A 19,017-nucleotide genomic window follows, 5' to 3' on the forward strand; every position below is an offset into this window, starting at 1 on the left:
TTGAATCACTTCCACGGGTTTCCCGTCTGTTGCTGCAACGCAGATGGAAAATCAGCTGGTACAAAAAATCCGTTTGCAATTTCTTCCCATTTATCCGTACTTTGTGTCGGCAATGAGATTCCAGATTCCTGGCTGAAGACGTGTCTGGAGGCGCCCCCAGACAACGGCGGATATCCATCTGACTGTCGCCAGTCGTATAAATGGCTCAAATGGCTCTGAGCACTATGGGACTTAAATTCTGAGGTCATCAGTCCCCTAGAACTTAGAACTACTTAAACCGAACTAACCTAAGGACATCACACACATCCATGCCCGAGGCAGAATTCGAACCTGCGACCGTAGCGGTCGCGCGGTTCCAGACTGTAGCGCCTAGAACCGCTCGGCCGCTTCGGCCGGCGCCAGCCGTATAGCCCGAGAACATAGTGTCATGGTTATCAGTGGCATTTCTTTTTGTACTTGTGACTTCTGAAATTTTCCCGGCGTATTTCTTCTTCTAATAATTTCCGAGTATGCAGCCGGATCCCGTCGACATTCTGCCACGATATTTCGGCCCGGAGACGTCCGGCCATCTTCAGGTGAGTACACAACTACTGAAGAGCCCAATTTTTTTGCTTTATTGTTATTTCAACACCTTACATTAATGAGGTGGGCCGGCAGCGGCAATAGTACGCCGCTCTTCGGCCACAGACAGTACAAATAGAAACAAGGAAGACATAGAAACACAAAACATAACGGTGGACAAAAACGGCAGACACAAGAGCAAAAAACACGAAGCCGTTCACATGCGTAGGAAAAATAAAAAACTGTCAGCTCTGTACACGAACACTGATGATTCAGATGCCACACGTGAACGATGGAGCGTGGGCAGCGAAAACACTGAAGCACTAACACGACAACACACACACAGAACCGATGGCGATGGTCTCCAGCACGCGAATGTTCACGTGACGTGTGCGAGTCCGGTGACCTGCCAGAAGGGGAAAGGTGGGGGAGGAGGGAGAGGGGAGAGTGTAGATGCCAGTAACAGAGGAGATGGGGGGGGAAAGAAGGTATGGGGGGTAGGGGTGGCCTGGGGGGAGGAGGGGGGGAGGAAGGGAGGAGGGAGAGAAGGGAGAGAGGATGCCCTAAAGAAAAAACACAGGATGTGGAAGAGGTGGATCAAAGTTGATAGGAGGGGTAGATGGAGGGGATGAGGGCATCATCAGGGAGGGGGAGCTGTTGGAAGCCGCCTTGGGAGAGGGTATGGAGAGTGGAGAGATGGAGAGCAGGTGGGACGTGGGAATACAGGTGCGGCAGCAGACGGGGGTTGGAGAGGATGGGAGAGACAAGCGGGTGAGGCGGATCAAGTTCACGGGAGGTGTAGAGGATCCGTATCCGTTCGAGGAAAAGGAGGAGGTGCGGGAACAGAATAAGGTCATACAGGATCCGCGTGGGGGAGGGGAGACGGATATGATAAGCGAGGCAGAGAGCATGGCGGAGAGCATGTGTCAGGTGTTGACATGCATGGCATAGCCGAGTTGTACGTGCTGCCCTCGGCGGTGAAAGTAAAAGATCATCTAGTCATTGAGTATCGAATAACACCGTCGATTCCTCTGTGATTGAATAATTTTTATAACAGGATTCCAATTTTTATCGAGCTGGAAGCCGTTGTCACGATTTATAAGATTATCAGCAAGACGTAATCCACTGATTCTTTGATTACAGAATCCCAAAACCGGAGCTAAAATTTTTATTCCATTGTATTCCATTGAATGTCCCAAAGAAATACAGTGCTCTACTACTACCGATTTCGACGGTTGCCGCAGACGGGTGTATCTTTCGGGTTCTGTACATCGTTCACGGACAGTTCTTGTCGTCTGGCCAATATATGCAGAGCCACATTCACAGGGAGTTTTGTAGACGCCTGCTTTCTTCAGTTGTAAATCGTCTTTAACGGATCCAACCAGGGCCCGGTTCTTTGCTGGTGGACGGAAGATAACCTTGATTTTATTTTTCTTCAGTAATCTGCCTATTTTCGACGACACATTCCCGGCGTATGGAAGGAACGCAGTTGATTTATAGCCGTCATCAGCGTCCTCAATGCGTTGCTTCTTGTTATGACAGTTGCGCATGGCCTTCCTTATTTGGCGTGAAATGTAGCCATTCTCTTTAAAAACCTTCTCCAAGTGTTCTAATTCTTTGTGGAGGTTTTCATCATTCGATATTACATGCGATCGATATATTAAGGTACTGAGGACACCGGTTGTTTGTGCTGGGTGGTGGCAGCTTGACGCCTGGAGATACAGATCTGTGTGAGTCGGTTTCCTGTGCACAGAATGTCCTAATGACCCATCATTTTTACGGCGTACTAGCACGTCTATAAATGGTAAAGTGCCATCTTTTTCAATCTCCATCGTGAATTTGATGTTCTCATGTAATGAGTTTAGGTGATGAAGGAATTTCTCTAGTTCCTGTCTGCCATGAGGCCATACAACAAAAGTATCATCTACGTACCGCCAGAAGACCGTAGGCTTTAAAACAGCAGACTCAAGTGCTATCTCCTCAGAGTACTCCATAAAAAGATTAGGTACTACAGGGGACAAAGGGCTCCCCATGGCGACGCCGTCTGTTTGTTCAATGAATTCGTCACTGAATAAAAAGTACGTTGAGGAGAGTATATGTTCAAACAAGGTCGTCGGTTATGCACTGAATAAGTTACTAATAATGTGTAACGACTCCATTAAAGGCACTTTGGTAAAAAGTGAGACCACATCAAAGCTGACTAATAAATCCGAGCTGCTAAGCTTAACTTCCTTCAAGCGACTGACAAAATCCTCGGAATTACGTATATGGTGCCAACACTTACCCACATACGGCTTTAGTAGTGAGGCCAGATATTTTGCTGTAAAATAGGTCGCAGCACTTGTCATTCACGGCAGCCTTACAGGGGAGCGGTATGTCGACGATATTCTACGCCCCGGTAGCAAGAAAATGCCCGCCCACACATGAAGAGAGTTTCTACTGCTTGTCTTCATGCTTGCTAAACCGTACCTTCGCCAAGCAAGACCGTCGGATCTCTGCCCAACTGAGAGATTTTAGAGCATTATGGGCAGGGTCCTCCAACCATCTCGGGATTCTGACCAAGTAACGCGCCCATTGGACAGAATTTGCCATGATATCCACTAGGACAACATCCATGAACCTCTATCAACCAATGCCAAGCCGAATAGTTGATTGCATTAGGGCCAGAGGTGAACCAATGAGTTATGGACTTTCTTAGTTTCTGAAGGTGCGCCGCGATAGTGGTCAGCGCGGCGGTCTGTCACGCCAAGGGGCCGGGGTTCGATTACCGGCTGGGTCGGAGATTTTCTCCGTTCAAGGACTAGGTGTTGTGCTGTCCTCATTATCATTTCATCATCATCAATGGAAGGCAACGGGAAACCACCGCTGGAATCACTTCCCTAGACGCTCATGCGGTGGACTTCTCTGACGAGGCTTCCCCCATGACAAGACCTGCCGGAAAGTAGAACACAAAGTTAAGTAATTTCTGAAGCGCTTTCTCTTGAATAAGTCATCCAATTTTTTCTGAAACTGTAATTGTTTGTCTGTACACATACAACACAGCTGCCGATTTCCGTCCTATTCTGATAATTCCTTCGTGGTGTGTCGTTTTTTTGTGTTAGAGTGCACGACGCCGATATTACTCCGCCAATGTTAATCTCTGTGCCATGTGACGTGTGATGAGCAGAGGTAGATATGCAGGGCAGTGACTTCTGTACCCCACAGAGAGGCACTTATGCTGGATGGCATGAATGATCACTGGATCTTGTAGTATAGTACCGTACAGTATGATAGGAAGAATACATGATTAAATTTGCTGCTGTTTTGGTGTAAAATTTTTAAAGAGCCGCGGTATTTTGACCGTGCAAAGGTAGCATAATCATTAGTCTCTTATCTATTCGTTCAATATGTAGTACAAAGAGCTGCCACCTCTCGCACCACTGTGGATCTAACCTGGCTGTTCACCGAGGCGAGCGTGATTGATACTTAAGCGAACATCATTGCAGGCTGCTTCAGCTCTTTGCTATAGTTCAATTCTTTTATCTTGGCGGTTCGCGCATGCCCGCCCAGACGCGGGAGACTGCTGCGTTGCCAGTTGCATGCGCCAAGCAAACTTACGTTTAGGGGGGAGCGAGCAGTAAAGTCACCACGGCCGCATTAACCCTTTCGCTGCTACAGAGACGTGCTCCCCGCATTCCGCGCTGTGCGCGATTTTGTCATCACTGCACTGCTCGCTTGTGCAGACACACGGTGTTCCGACTGCTTTGACACACATATCATTCGATTTCACAAAAACTATTTCGCCCAAAAATTTGATTTTTACACATCTTCTTTGACTGATACCTTCCCCCCATAAATGACTTAATTTTGTTTCGATGTTCAACGCAGTTATTGTGCAGCATTAAATGTGGTAAACCACTGCACGAAATTTTGAAGAGCTTACAGAGGTAAAAGTCAATAGCGTATACTTTCCGTATGGTTGATTTCAGTTGCCACAAGAAATTTCAAAACATACCATTCAAACGAATAAAATTCATGAGGTAAGACACTTCGCTATTGTTTTTAAATAAAGAAATTGTTAAGCATAGAACAAGGTTTGAACTCGGAACCTTTCGCCTAGCAGCCAAACACTTTAACCATTACGCTACTGCAGCTCATCATTCAATATGGTTTCTGGAGACCTTTAAAGTAGGACGCAAAATACCGACAAACACTTGGTACGATTATGAATTACTCACGTTTCATCGAAGTACAATAGCAAATAAACAATTATCGCCGTTCTTTACTGCGAAAAAGCGGTTAGTGAGAATGATACAAACACCTTCCCTTGCTATCGCCTGAATTAGGAGTCTCTTTGCTTGTTTGGTTTAATTAATTAATAGAATATGAAGCAATTGGTATAAAGAATGCTTTTTCCAAACTTTCTATAGAAGAAATTCTGCTATCAAGACATTGCTTTCTCTCAGTTACTTTATTTATGACTGAACGTTTCTAAAATTGAAGACACTCGTCAGTACTCTGTACTGCAGTCGAGATCTGGCACGTCGTTCTCTGTTCATTGGCTGACTGTGTTTTGTGACGTCAGATGCGCAGAACGAACTTAAACTCGGCCGCCGTCATAAATGACGCGCACTTTACAGTTCCCCAAGGGCTGGTGAGAGGTTGCAGGCAGTCACTCGGCAACCCATGACCAGATGTTTTCAGGGGTGAGACATGTAGGGAATATGCTGACCAGGACAATGGTCGAACACCTCCTTGTCTCGAAGTGGATCAGAATAGCTTGGGAAACATGTGGCCTTCCATTATATTGTTTAAAGATAACGTCACAGAGACCTCGAAGATAGGGAACAGCCTCTGATCTTAACACGCCAACAATGTAACGCCTGCTACCAAAATTAGTAGCTATCCAAATCAGAGGTGTTCATCTGTGCCGAATGCAACTGCATACCATCACGCCAGGTGCTGGGCCTATACGGAAATGACGAAAGCGGTCTTGCAACCTTTATGCTCCTCGGAACCTTCATACACGGATGCGTCCGTTGTGATGCTGTACACAGAACCGAGATGCATTTAAAAAGACGGCGTGGTGTCCGGTGTTCTTGTTGGGCATATTACCGTCGCCACGCTTCTCTCTGCAGCCAGACTGTGGTAAGCTGCAACAAGTATAGACATCCTTTGATGCTCCAGATCATCGTCGCACTGTCTGCGTGGATATCGGTCTTGCTGTAATCACGTCCGTAAATAGTGTAGTTCCACGTTCCTACACGGCAGAGCGAACAATGTGCCTGTCCTCTCACGTGCTAGTCGCATGGAGGTTGGCTATGGCCCTCCAGATTCGATCAATTATATAAACTCGTGCGACAGTCGTGAGATCCGGACGAACGTAAGCAGCAATATCACGGAACGATAAATCGCCGCCTTCATAGGTCATGATCCTGCTGCTTTCGAATTCAGAAATGTTATCGTTGATGTTTCTCTTTCTTACACGGATCAGAACATGATCGTCCCATAAACAACCTACATTTACATGCGATTCCTGTATGAGGAATCCGTTGCGTAATCTTTCCTTTCACAGGGTGCTTCAACTGCCCCTACCTATGGGTTTTATGCAACCCACAACGTCTTCAAATACCACAAGCAAATTTTCATGTTTTCTCCGTCACTATGTGCAAAGTGTTAGTCCTACCGAGAAAAAGAACAATTTTTTGTAGGATATTTAATGTAGTTAAATTTTATATTGGGACACATCTTCACCAAAGGCAATTGTTTTCGGATAATTCAAGAAAAATGTACAAAAATGATATTCAAACGCTTTTTCCTCGAATAACTCGAAAACTGTGGCCTTCAACAAAATCTTCAGTACAAAATCTAACTGCATTAAATTTCCTACAAAAAGGTTCTGTTCATTTTTTCTGCAGGACTAATAGTTTGCACATAGCGAGAGAGAGAATATGAAAAACTTGTATGTAGTTTTTGGAGGTGTTTCCTGGATGCATAAAACCCATAGGTAGGGGGAGCTGAATCACCCTGTGTACAGAATGCAGATGTCATTAGTTTTACAAAAAATGTGCTGGCGCTGAAATTCTAACAATCTACATACCAAAGCATAAACAGTGTCCAGTCACACTAATGGTACCAACTATCAAAATCCTGAATAACCAACACGTGATACGGTGGGCTACGATACGTGCAGGAACAGAAGCAATAACGTTCTAGAAAATACCGATATGTCGATTCCAGTGCCGTGGGCTGCTGTGCTAGGTTTGTCAGTTGAGGATTGTGAGGTAACAACGGGCGAGTTGTGGCGCTCTGAAAATATTCTAAGTTCGGAGTTGGCGTGGCCGCACGGCCCGCTCGGCAAGCCGGGACTCGCCAGCAACCGCGTGGTGCCGAAGATTAGACGGAGCAAGAAGGGTAGACACTGTGTCGAGGACTGTGCTTTGTGTCGATGAAGGAGATTCGTATGCTGGGAGTGCCAAAGATGGCGGACTTTGTGAAACCATAATGGCAGACATTTCACATTTAATGTAGAAACTAATAATAGCCAGAGGAATCGTGATAACTTAAAAAGAAACATGTGCATTACTATTATTTACATGACTATTGTGATGGTGTAATCAGATTTTCAATATCTTTATTAGTTTAAAGTTTAGTGTGTGACGGTAAATTATACAAGTCAAACCCAGTAACGAGTTTCCAAAATCTAGACGGCTCATCCGATTTTGTCGATTGACATGTCTTTAGAAAGCTATTAGTGTAAACCTACATTGCTATTAATTACAGGCATGTAACTTGAATAGTACACGAGTTATTGGAGGTCAAAGTGGCCAATTACTACTGATCGCGTCAGGGCATAACTACTCCACAGTTACACGAGAAAACGGTAGCAGCATGCTTATTAATATATTTATTCGTCCATGTCTTTGTTTATATCCGATATATACTATTCATGAAGAAAGTGGTCAAATATTTACTGTGTTTTAGAAAGCACAGAGACATTAGGCTACTGGCCTACTTTGTTTCTACTCCTTTGATATACGTTTATTTGATTTGTTTATGTATTTGATAATGTCTGTTAGAGCGTGTTCATGGTTCAGCCATAGGAATATTTATTTAATTTCAACTTATTCAAATGTAACTGTACCGAAGCCAATGGAGGGACCGATACTAGACGGGAAGGCGCGACAGACGGTCGCAGGAAATACTTGGAGAGTGTTGAGCAGTTTGCACATGGTCGAGGGAGATGTAAATATTTCGTAGTGCCGACTTGTGCACTTGTGAGATTTCCGTGGCTTCAGCAGTGAAGACGTAGTATGCGCTTAGAAGTGAATATCTTGTGAGCTATTTTGTTGTTCATAACTAATTACGTGAAGTAGGAATCTATTGTTTCCCTGTTATTCAACTTATATTTCATTTTAATTGCTGGACCATCGACACCAATAAGTGTTTTGCAGTAATAAACAGCATGCTTAAAGGTACTTCTGCTATCGTGCTCATCATTTAAAGTCGTTAAAAATAGTATCTGCAGATTTTATTTAATTGCAATGTTTTATTTATAAATTTCTGTGTTACACTCAAAATTCGCAATTGCCGAGTGATAGGAACCTTCGACCATTGGATTCATGTGTATATTCATATTGTATACTGTAGACTCAGCAGTATTTGGCCTGTAATGCGGCAACTACGTATCCCAGCCCCTAGACAACGAAATCATCCAAAACTTTTAATATTTCAACTCTGAGTCTGAGGGTACATAGTTGAGGGCCACCATTAATTTTTTTTGAAAGCCCGCAAGATCCATGGTGCGAAGAGCTCGAGCGAGGTGGTCCCACAGATTTCTGACTGGGTTTTAATTCAAGGAGTTCGGTAGCCATGGGAGTACACTCAACTCATTATGGTGTTCTTTGAACCACACACATACCCTGTGAGCTGTGCTGCATATTGTATTGTTCTGTTGGTAGATGCCATCGTGTTGAGGAAAACTGAACTGCAGGTAGTGGTGGATATGGTCTCCAAGGATAGGTGCATACTTTTGTTGATCCATTGTGCCTTCCCGAATGACGAGATCACCCAGGGAGTGCCACAAAAACATGCCTCAGACCCTAATGCCCTGACGATTGTTGTAAGGTGATTGCTTTCAGACGTCCGATGGAGCATAAAATGTGATTCATTTGAAAAGGCCACCTGTCGCCACTCGTTGGAAATCCACTTACGGTTCTGGCGAGCAAATTCCAGCTTTCGTCGCCAATGAACAGCAGTCAACATGGGAGCACGAACCACACACAGCAACATTCACTGAACAGTCATTGAGATGACACTCTCGGTAGCACCTTGGTTCATCTGGTCAGTCAGTTGTTCAACAGCTGTATATCTATTCGCCCATCCACATTTCCAAAGGTGTCATTCACACCTGTCATCTGTGGCCCGTGGTGCACCACAGTTGCCTCAGAGCGCCATTTTACCATGTACAGTACATTTTAACTATGGCGAAATGTGAGTGGTTCAAAATGGTTCAAATGGCTCTGAGCACTATGGGACTTAACATCTGAGGTCATTAGTCCTCTAGAACTCAGAACTACTTAAACCTAACTAACCAAGTACATCACACACATCCATACCCGAGGCAGGATTCGAACCTGCGACCGTAGCAGTCGCGCGGTTCCGGACTCAAGCGCCTAGAACCGCTTGGCCACAACTGCCGGCGAAATGTGAGTGGTTTACACACTTAGCCATTTCGGGAATGCTTCCATGCTCGATGCGAGAACCAATGGTGAAGCCCATTTGGACGTCAGATAAATCCTCCATTTCCGCATTATGAGAACGATTGCACTGTTTCCCGCGTCCTCCCCCCCCCCCCCCCCGACACGCTTTATACACCCTCCACTGCTACTGCTGCCACCTGCAGTCTATGAGTGGTTATCGACGTGTGCTCGTTATGAGGAGGGATCGAAGACAGTTTCAAAAAAATAACATTACTAACAAAACGAAACTCGGTTATAACGTCCTTGGATAAATATCCACACAGCTATATTCAACAAAAATATCTCTCCATTGTCTGTGATGTGCCTACACAACAAACCCTAGAGTCGTGGCGTGCAGCGCTTTGAAGATCTGAGACGTTACTGGGCCTATGACGCTAGCGTATGATGGCTGACCTGCTGCTGGTGAAGAACAGGACGAACTGGGCTGGGGCTGCCAAGGTTGAATGCTGAGACGACACTGCTGGTGCCGCCAACTGGAACTGCCGACATGAGGCGTAGGGCATAACACTTCACGCAGCCTGGCGGTGGCCTAAACAGTTGGGAGCGGATGGATATCCGTGTGGCACTGTGAAGGCACGTGCCCTGCCGACAGCGCTCTCTGTTGTAACAAGAACGCTGCCTGTCGGCAAGGTTCCCCCCCCCCCCCCCCCCTTCCAGACGCTGCGCTGTGGAGGGGCCGTGTAGCACCATGGTAAACAGCGCAGGTCATACCAGGAAAATATCTCGGTATTGACGGGAGCCACTTACGCACGTCTTCCTGGTGGAGCAGTTGCCTGCACGGCCTGCTTGGTGTGCCACATCGAATATCAGACGAACACAAAAGCTACTGCACACACGCCGAACATAGCTGTAGTCACATTGTGACTGAACTGTGTAGTACACATGATGAAAATTTGCCCTGTGTTTCTTGCGCCTTTATGGTGCTGAAATCTTAATCTTAGGCCTAGTAGCAGTAGTTGTTGCTGTTGTGTTCATCTGTGGATTACCTTTACAAGGATATTTGGGGGTTGGGTTGCTTTGCGGGGGGAGACCAGACAGTGACGTCACCGGTCTCATCGGATTAGGAAAGGAAGGCGGCCGTGCCCTTTCGAAGGAAACAACCCGGCATTTGCCTGGAGCGATTTAGGAAAATCACGGAAAACATAAATCAGGATGGCTGGACACGGGATTGAACCGTCGTCCTCCCGAATGCGAGTCCAGTGTGCTAGCCACTGCGCCACCTCGCTCGGTAAGGATATTAGGCATGACGTAGTATTACAGTTTAAGAACAAAACAATCTATATACTCATTTGTTTGCATAATTACTCTGATCCTGACGGTGGCTCTTTTCGCCAAGTCAAGGCAGTCTGGTTCATCTACACCATGGAAGCAGTTGAAAAGTCCAGTGACTGCATAACCGGTGAGACCTCTGGACCTAAGAGACGCTTGGAGGACCCACGATGTACACTAATACCGCTAGTCTTGTCATCCTGCACGCGACCGTTACGCAGTTCACCGGTACAAGGCCTGATGACATCCCACTCACGTGGAACCCTGAAAAGAACATTCCAATTGGCGAGGCGGATACAATAGATGTGTTGAATTCAACACTCAAATCTCACATCAGCCAGCTGCAATCTTCCACGTCAAACCATGTAAGCTCACTGATGCACCACAGTTTTATAAACTAATGGTTTCATATATTCTCTGTGGAAATAACAGAGAGAAGTGTGACAAAGTTAGCTGCAAGATCAGGAAATAAGTTAGGAGGGAAACCAGATTGACTAACAGAACGACAGTCCACCGAGCTGGCCAGTTTTTAAGCCCGTATCACCATCTATTGGCGTCAAAAACATCAGGCATACCATCTCTAAAAGGCCAATAGAATCTTCAGTTATTTCTTATCGAATTTTTGTTCAGTTTTGTAGAATCGGCTTGAATAACTGACGTTCTGTTTACTTCATGTATCCGGAGGTCTGTTCCAAATTAGCAGTATGCTAAGGCGGTGTTTCTACTGCTGCCCTTCATCAAAATGACAAACAGCTTTCGCCAAATACGACGGCAAGTCACGTTACAAACACTAGTTGCAAACATTTCGCGGTTTGCATTTCAGGATTCGTGAGAAAGATTTTTTTATGTGAACCATATGTTCTTAATTTTAACAGTCGTCAAGATTCTCGCAAATAGCAAAGCAAGAACATATGTAATAAGTAACACAAAAAGTACACCGGCGTAAGCTAGTTCAGGGGAGGAAGAAAAATCAGAAAGAGAGAGTATGCAGAAGTAGGTAAAGGAGGGGTAGCTATATAAGTCTTGATCTAAAAAAAATCGTTCTGTGTAGTTTCAACACAATGAAAATCATCTGCTGACACTATAAACAGGCAACAATAGCCATGCAGTAAGCAAGATGGAACATCGAAAATTCCTTTGTGTTCATGCGGATAATAGTGAATTGATCACTTAGTAATGAAACTCGGCTGGGTACATTTACCACTGAGAACTACATTTCGTTTTGTCGATATGCACACAATGCTGCATACCTTCAGACTCCATTGTGCTATGGAATATCCTTTCGAAGTATTGCACTTAAGGAAAAGTGACCAATAAGTGCGAGAACGTTTTATGTGAAAGCTCGTACAGCTTTTTGAATGAAATAAATGTTATTAATACTCTACATCTTTATTCTTCATGGCTACATATTTATTTGTCAACGTAGGCACTCTGGCGACAAACACACTTCTCCCAACGAGAGGCCTGTTCGTTGGCGGAGCCACAGCCTCATCTCTGCTTGCACCGCTTCATCACTATCAAAGTGAAATCCTAAAAGGTAAGAAACTTCCTGGCAGATTAAAACTGTGTGCTAGACCGAGACTCGAACTCGGAACCTGTGCCTTTCGCAGGCAAATGCTCTACTACTGAGCTATCCAACTACGACTCGCCAGCCGTCCCCACAGCTTTATCCTAAGATTACTTTTGTCTCATATTATGATTTTTTAAGTTATGGTTAAATGGAAATTGATTTCTGTTATTAAATACAAATCCAAGAAGGAGTAAACATACTGGTAAACAAATGCTGGGTTTTGCGATGATATTCTCTGTACGAGGATGAGCTGAAAAGTAATACCTCCAAATTTTTTTATTTTCTCTCAAAATCGGTTGAGGTATTACATGTCATTACGGGTCGTGGGTCGTGTTCGAGTAGCTCAATGGTGGAGCACTTGCCCGCGAAAGGCATGGCAGGAAACGTGGTGCTAGTGCAAGTAAAGTTGTGGGAAGGGGTCGTGCTCGGGTAGCTCACTGGAATGGACCCATCGCCCTACTCGGGTGTACCGGAGTGAGAAGTTGACTTGAAGACGTGATGTTGAACGAAACTCGTCTAGCTTGAAGGGGGAAACCAGATGGCGCCATGGTTGGCCCGCTAGATGGCGCTGCCATAGGTCAAACGGATGTCAACTGAGTTTTTTTTAAAATAGGAAATCCCCATTTTTATTGCATATTTGTGTAGTACGTAAAGAAATATGAATGTTTCAGTTGGACACTTTTTTCGCTTTGTGATAGATGGCGCTATAATAGATATAAAACAATCAATAATAAATAAACATCTAACAAGGATGCAACAATTTTTAACTAATGTCTTTCCACGTAATCTTCTAATGTTACATTATAATCTCTGTCAATACAAGCGGAGTATAGTAGTTTCATGACAATTAATTGTGAACATGGCCGACGAAATTAGTTTCTGATATCCACTTCTTTCTCCGCTGACTTATGTCTTAACTTGCTCCACATAACTGAAAACTCTGCTTTAGTACCAGTTGTAGTTACTTAGCTGCATGTTCCATAGATCATCTGAATGAGCCATTTATCGATATGGTGTGGAACGAGTCAGTTTACAGGATATTACGTGTACACACTACTATTTCATTCCTACACCTGCCACTACACTTAAAAACAAGCCTTTTTCCAATCACTTTTTAAGTAGAAATTCGTCAACGAAACAGAAAAAGTTGTCCAGATTTAAAACTTGCTTCGCTACCTATCAGACATGTCATGTTATTGGACAATGCCCAAAAACTTTTATTCCTCTGAGCCACTCATAGCTTTAACAATGGGTAACAAAGGTCATTTTTCCCTCTAGTGTTTTAGGTATGTACATCACTGTTCTTCTCATACTGTGATGATTTATTTATGACGAATTTCATTAGCGAAAATAATTATTGTTAGGGTGCAGCAAAAATGCTTAGTTCCTTGATGAGGTACCTACATGACGTCCGTGGGTGAACGCCATATATTATTCTTCCTGCTCGCTTTTGTGCAATCAATACTTTCTTTCTAAGTGATGGGTCATTACAAATACGTGAGAACATAGGTGCGTTTGTTTCCAGGATTAGCAATTATACAAAGAACAACAGTAACTGAACTTAGTCTGAGAAGCTCAGTAATATGCTTCTTCCAGTTCAAGCTTTCATCAGTATGTACACACAAAAATTTGGATCATTCTACCCTACTTACTGATTTTTGCTCATATGCTACATCATTTGTTGGTAAGACTCCATTTGTTGTACAGAACAGAATGTAGTGTGTTTTTTTCAAGATTTAGGAATGGTCCATTTTCAGAGAAAACCTAATAATTCTTTGGAAAATATCATTTACCAACTCTTCTGTTGTTTTCTCTCTAATGATATTTATTGCAACACGATCATCGTGTGGAAAAAATATAATTGTGCTTGTTGAATGTTAAGTGGAAGGTCATTCACATTTATATGGAATAGTAGCGGAGCCAAAATTGAAGCCTCTAGGGCTCCCTTTGTGATTTTACCCGAAGCACTAAAATTTTCTGCCTTTCCGACATTGTCTGAGTAATTCAGTATAACTTTTTGCATTTTGTTTGGCACGCTTGATACAGACCAGTTTTAACCTTCACAATCGAAGGCGTTGGAGAGATCACAAAAATATCAATTGGTGATATATTATTATTTAAGGCTTGTACTTTTTGATGTGTGAACGTATAAATAGCATTCTCAGTCAAGCAACCTTTCTGGACTCCAAACTGTGATATGCTAAGTAAATTGTTTGTTAGGACATTACTTTTTCGAATATTGTGGGAAAAGGTATTAGTAAATAAACTTGACGATAATTGTTTAAATCTATCTTGTCAAATTTCTCATGAAGTGGTTTAATAACTGTATGTTTTAACATGTCTGGAAAAATTCGCTGAGCCAATGATGTGCGGCATATATCATTACGGACATCACTTATTACATTGGAACAACTTTTCAGAATTGTGTTTGAACTACTAACAACCCCACAAGAGCGTTTGTTTGCTTAGAATTTTTATTATTATATTAAATAAATAAATGCCGTGTGGCTAGGGCCTCCCGTCGGGTAGACCGTTCGCCTGGTGCAAGTCTTTCGAGTTGACTCCACTTTGGCGAATTGCGTGTCAATGGGGATGAAATGGTGACGATAAAGACAATACAACACCCAGTCCCTGAACGGAGAAAATCTTCGAGCCAGCCGGGAATCGAACCCGGGCCCTTAGGTATGATATTCCGTCGCGGCGACCACTCAGCTACCAGGGGCGGACATAATTATATTAATTTCAGTGAAGTATATTGGTGCTTCTTCCAGTTGCTTAAAGCTTTATGGAGTGACATTTTTAATAAATTCTCTTGCTTCTTCAACTGAACCAATTAATTCGGCGTCTGCTGCTACGTTTCGAAAGTGATTGTTAAAAGCATTTGCAACTTGTGAGTTATCAGTTACAACATTGTAATTTATTTTAATTGTTAAGGAATCTTGTACACTGACTGCCTGACGTGTCTTACGCTTGACAGTGTCTCGTATAGTTTTAATCTTACTATCTGCATTATATATTTCTGTCAGGAGATGCACACTTCTGTACATTTTAATGACTTTCCTTAAAATACTACAGTATTGTTTGTAGTATGCAAGTAATGTCGGATCTTGACTTCCTCTGGCCTTTACATAAATTTCCCTCTTCCTCTTACATGAGGTTTTAATTCCCGTAGTTATAAACGACTTCCTTATTTATTAAGAGATCTTTTAAACAACTTTTAGGAAAGCAACTTTAAAATTTCCATACAAATTTACTACGGAATAAATTGAATGTGACGCTAACATCTACTTCTACAGATATCTGATCCCATACCACCCCTTTTAGCTTACTTTTAAAACAGTGTATGCTGTTCTCATTAACAAGCCTCACAGCTTTGCATGAACCGCTTCCGGATGGTAAGGTGCCATACTGTTAATTTCCGTTAATTGTTCAACACGAACAATGAGTGACGAATTGAATGGATAAATAACTATGTGAGACAAGGATATAATGTAATTTTACATCGAGATCGAGATCATCATAGACGAAATGCTGGATCACTACTTGAAGTAATCGAAGACTCACTCCAGGAAACAGGAGATGGAAAACCTAAAGGTACTGCGAAACTGATAAAAGAGACAGATATCAAACGAAGAGAATTGGTAATTTCTGTGGTGTGACGTAGAACATTATTATTTCATAGTCATCCGATAACTTAATTAATTATTTGTAAAGAGAGGAAAACTTTGACCGTTAACAATTTCATTAAGTTACCTATTCACCTCCTTTTTTTACGGATCCCATCTACCGGCAATTGAATATATTTGTTGCGCCAATGCGGAGATATAAAGCTGATAAATAATGCAAACACGCATCTGTTAAATACACTGAAGTGGTGCGATATAATCATAAGAAAATGACGCTTATATTGACCAAAGCATTTTGGGAGGCACTGAGGATCAATCACATGCGCCCCCCCCCCCCCCCCTTCCCCCCAGCAACTACTTGGAAGAATGCGCTGGGAGGTTTCATTAATACTAGCAGTTGTGGAATGCATCTTTAAAAAAAAAGAGTTAAAATTGTTTTGAAAAAGATGGGTTCGTATTAAAGATACATACAGGCACAATATATTAGCTACTCCCTCCTTAGACGAGAAAGTATAAACGTAGCGATAAACGCAGCTGAGTGAGATTCTAGTAGCTTATAATTCAAAATAAAATTGAAAGCAGAGGAGTTGAATGAAACAAGAAATCTTGTTTGCAGAAGGCAGTTGACTAGACAGAATGATTCGCAACATACACCGCAGGAAACCGAGAAAATGTTGTGTATGGTTTATTAAAGTCAGTTCAAGTTTGTACCTTGAGATGAATACAGTAACTATGTATGCTAGTGTTAATATGTAATAGCATACGACTGGTATGCAATAAAGGATATGGCAGAGAACTGTCTTGGTAACTATTTTCAAAATTTTATTTTAATGAAAGTTCTGAATTGTTCTGTGGGAACATATTACCAGAAAGAGGAGCATGCACAATACTTCGACTGAAGAAAACTGCAACGACATATGTCATATCTTCGAAAATAATAGCTACGTGGATTGGAAGTTTATGTTATGCTGTTTGTGAGGTGAAGATCTGTGAGACAATATTTGTACGACATAGTAAAGTATAGTAGCTGCAAATACTCTCCCCGTTCGGATGAGAACTGTTTGAAAATATTGTAAAGTTACGTATAAACCAGAGAGTTTACAATGGCAGTTGCGATACCGTTTTTGGCATTTGGTATAGGATATATGGATAGCCTAGCAACGGATAACACTGAAGCTAGATCGCGTAAAGTTCAAGTGAGATACTAAATGAATACTCCTCATTAATAGTATCAGATTAGTTTGTGCCCCTGATCCGTGAAATATACTGCTTGCAGTGTAAAAAATTCCTAAGAAAAGGCAGAAACTATTGCGCCCGACGTTTGAAGGCTTGCATGCTATGACGCAAGTCGATATTTTTTAGTTAGACTTCGAAGAGATCGGTGATAAAGGGTGATTGTTACTTGGACCGACTGTGTACAACTTTGTGGAACTGTCCGCCCCGTGTAACTGCTACGAGCCACTAACGAGTAGTTTTACGTATATGGTGAATATAACTGAAACAAGTGCGGACTGTTGACACACTGTGGTTCGCACCTTGCGACTACAGCTATCATTCTGTTATACACAGCGAAAAGAACCCCAGCACTGCACTCACAAAAAGCAGCTTTAACGATAATGGCACAAGAGCCATACTAAACTGCGTTTACCAAGAGTAAACCAATAAAAAATACAAACAAGCATTTCCTACAAGGGAATAACACTGAACAGTAAATTGCCCAAAAGGGATTAAAGGGACAACTAAAATAAAATTTGGAAATTTTCTGTTTGAGCAAACACAATTCAAATTGTCTTAGTTCTCAAACATATTTAGGAAAAGTTTCTTCGAATCCAGTGGATTCATTTATTCTGTGTGAAACAACACATAAACAATTTGTGGATCGTAGCACATAACGGGTTTTGAAATTATAGTATAGTATTAACAGAAATATTAGCAGGAAAAATATATACCTTAATCTTACATACTGGTATTCATGTGGCTGTGAAATTCGCAGTGAAGCTATGATTATTGTCCTTCAGTGTCTCATCTGCACTTAATAACGGTTTTTCAATTTTACACTACATAATATGCGAAATGTTTGGGGGCTAGTGTGAAACTATCGCTTTACTGTCATGTCTGGGTACTAAAACTAGAAGAATTACGTTTGCTCAAGGCAGAACCGTATTTCCATATTATGTGTTATGAAGCAACCGTGGACAAGAAAAGAGCTTCAACCACAAGAGACAACTAAATCCCAAATATTTAAGAAGCCTATTAAAGCAGAACTCTTAAGTAATTCATGCCACAAAGTCAAGAATTATTTAGTAAACACAGAACAGGGAATGATAAAAATTAAAATTACTTAATAATGAACAATTGCACTTGTACCGTAACCCGTCGTAATTTAACGTTTCTTACCGTAATTTTTTATACGCAGGATCTGCTGTGGAGAATTCTAACCTTTTTGCATTTTCTTGAGTTCAACGTCTGATTCATTGTGGTGAAGTGCTCACTAAACTTTTTTTCACATGGGCTAAGGGGACAACAATAAGAATTCAATAGAACATTTGAAGTATTATCAAGGTCCTGGTGCTAGCCGTATGTGTGTATGTGTGTGTGTGTGTGTGTGTGTGTGTGTGAGAGAGAGAGAGAGAGAGAGAGAGAGAGAGAGAGAGAGAGAGAGAGAGTGAGAGAGAGAGAGAGAGGTGGTCACCACTGATAAGCTAAAAGTGCGTAATGTAAGTATGTTTTCATAAGGTGATATTACTGTAGCGTGAATTAGTTAGAATAAAAAAGATGTTCCCTCTTTCAGTTAAGGTGACATCTGATGTGCAAATATAATACTGGAGGACTCAATACTTGGAAAAAAATCGTGACCCGTACACAAGATGTGCTAAATTAAGAACATGGAGGCGTAGACGTGTGGAGGAGAATACAGTGGGAAATAGTGTGATCGTGGGATGACAATTTTGTCAATATACCTTACCGTTGGTGGGGAGGCTTGCCTGCCTGAGTGATACAGATAGCCGTACTGTAGGTGCAACCACAACGGAAGGGTATCTGTTGAGAGGCCAGACAAACGTGTGGTTCCTGAAGAGGGGCAGCAGCCTTTTCAGTAGTTGCAGGGGCAACAGTCTGGATGATTGACTGATCTGGCCTTGTAACATAACCAAAACGGCCTTGCTGTGCTGGTGCTGCGAACGGCTGAAAGCAAGGAGAAACTACAGCCATAATTTTTCCGAGGGCATGCAGCTTTACTGTATCGTTAAAA

Source organism: Schistocerca americana, chromosome 2, assembly GCF_021461395.2.
Source record: "Schistocerca americana isolate TAMUIC-IGC-003095 chromosome 2, iqSchAmer2.1, whole genome shotgun sequence".
Taxonomy (NCBI): domain Eukaryota; kingdom Metazoa; phylum Arthropoda; class Insecta; order Orthoptera; family Acrididae; genus Schistocerca; species Schistocerca americana.